Genomic DNA, 2,341 nt, shown 5'->3' on the forward strand with positions numbered 1-2,341 from the left:
AAAACCACTACCTCAGGCCAGAAAGAAAGAAAATCCTCAGTGGTTGACAGATGCAGTTCTTCAAGTAGTTAAGGACAGATAAGAAACAAAAGTAAAACGCGATAGAAATACAGTAAATAGAGTCAGAACTTTGAATACAATAGTTCAGGGACTTGGGTGTAGGGATAAGGAGCACTACTATAATAAATACAGAGAGATATAAGGTGAAATAAAAAAAGGAAAAGCAAGGGACCACGTGCACAAACTCTAAGAAATCTAAGAGTAATTTAAACCAAGAGCGGGGATGGTATATGACCAGCAGGGGAGCACATTATATGACCAAAAAGAAATAAAAAGATGGAAACAATGCATGGAAGAACAATGCATGGAAGAGATGAAAGGATGACAGATTCACTCCAAGAACCCTATGAAAATGAACCAAACATTTTAGAATGTGAAGTGGAAACTGTTCTCTGCATTTTTGAGAAATAAATCACAAGGAACAGATGGCATACCAATATAGGTGCTCCAAATTAGACAGGATCTACCCTATTTTGAAATAAATACTGTCAACAACAACAACAAAGAATGCCCCACAGGTTAGAAACACTCAATATACATTCTTTTCCACACTAAAAGGGATACCAAGGATAGCAGTAACTAAAGGACCACTGCATTCATCTCCCATGCAAGCAAGGTGATGCTCAAAATTCTACAATCAAGACTTTTACCTTATATGGAGCAAGAAAATGTCCAAGCTGGGTTCAGAAAAGAAAGAGGACCATATTGCAATAAAGGACCATACCAAGGAATTTCAGAAGAAATTCAGTCTGTGCTTTATAGATTATAGCAAAACTTTTGATTGTGGAGATCATGAAAAATTATGAATTGTTCTTAAACAAACAGTGCTCACATTTCTATACATGATCTCCTGCTGCAACTCATGTGCACATATTTGCCAACCTATCTTTAAACACATGTACTTCTTTTCTATCACAAAATTGTAAGAATTGTAACTATTTGTAAGTCTGTTGCTTGAATTTCAGATTTCAAAAGATTTACAAGAATTATTTTAGGATTAGATGTTAAATTATACTTAGTACAGTAAGAACATGCAATGCTTCATAAGACTTCACTGCTTGAATATATAGTTTCAATAGGTTATGAAATTATGTTCCAGAATGTTAAAGTGCATTTTCAGTACCAAATAAAAAAGTAATGGCTTTCCAATTCTTCCACTCTTTGGGTAAGATTCTTACATTCATGAACTCACAGGTTCATCAACTTTTCTGTACACCTGATAAATATTACAGTTTGTATCTTTAATAAAATACCAGAGGAACGCTTTGCTGTCATTTCATTTTATTACTCTCTTACTTTAACTTAACAAGGACTCACAACTGAGCATACCTATATTACTTGCTCTACTTGCAAGTTTATGGTTATTTTCACAGATAAATCTTTACAGGGATGTCATGTTGCCAAAAGAGCCAAAAAATAAATAAAATTATTTCATTTAAAATTATAACTGCACTTATAAACTCTGGGCTACCTCCACACTTGTGCTCAGCTTGCAATGAAAGAAGAGAATGGGGTAGCAAGTTTTGGACATTCCTCCTTCTTGAAAAGCTGTTCCAGATCACTGAGGGACTCTCTTGGACGTTGTGTAAAGAGGTGCTGAAGGTGCAGGAAGAACTGGTAAAAACAACCAAACTTTTTCCTTTCTCCAGTAGGAAGCCTCAGCTGGATCCCAGTTCCTCTGTAGATGAAAGGACTCTTTCCAATGACAAAGAACTGACTCTTATACTTCACAGCAAGTAACAATGGCCTTGTAAAAAAATAAATAAAATCACATAATATTGGCAGCCTGAACATCCCTTTAGCTTTATTTATAGGCAGATTTGCAAGACTTGTTAATGAAAAGGACATATTACTGCCCCCCTGCAAATTTAGAAAGAGCAGACCCTCTTTTAACATTCCTTTAGGATGAATTTTAGAACCTTTGCTGACATACAAATAAACAAATATCAATTAACTGCAAAGATTTCTACTTTTTATTTGGTTTATCCTTATACTCTGTCTAGAAAAATCCAATGTACAAATATTGGTGTCAAATACATGAGGCTTAAACAGAAGCTGAACTAATGAATTAAACATAGGCTTCAGAACAGTTTTATTTGTATTCCCTAGTATTATAAGGCAAATAGATCATTTCTTCATAAGGTCAGTTTAGGTTCTCTTTTAGACAGCCTGTGGATGTCATGGTTTATCTCTTCTTCCTATTGACAGGTTTAAATTGGTATACCATCTCCTTAGGGTTTTTTTGCCTTTAGATTTCACTCAAGTAAATTAGGTACTTATT

Source organism: Sceloporus undulatus, chromosome 5, assembly GCF_019175285.1.
Source record: "Sceloporus undulatus isolate JIND9_A2432 ecotype Alabama chromosome 5, SceUnd_v1.1, whole genome shotgun sequence".
NCBI lineage: Eukaryota > Metazoa > Chordata > Lepidosauria > Squamata > Phrynosomatidae > Sceloporus > Sceloporus undulatus.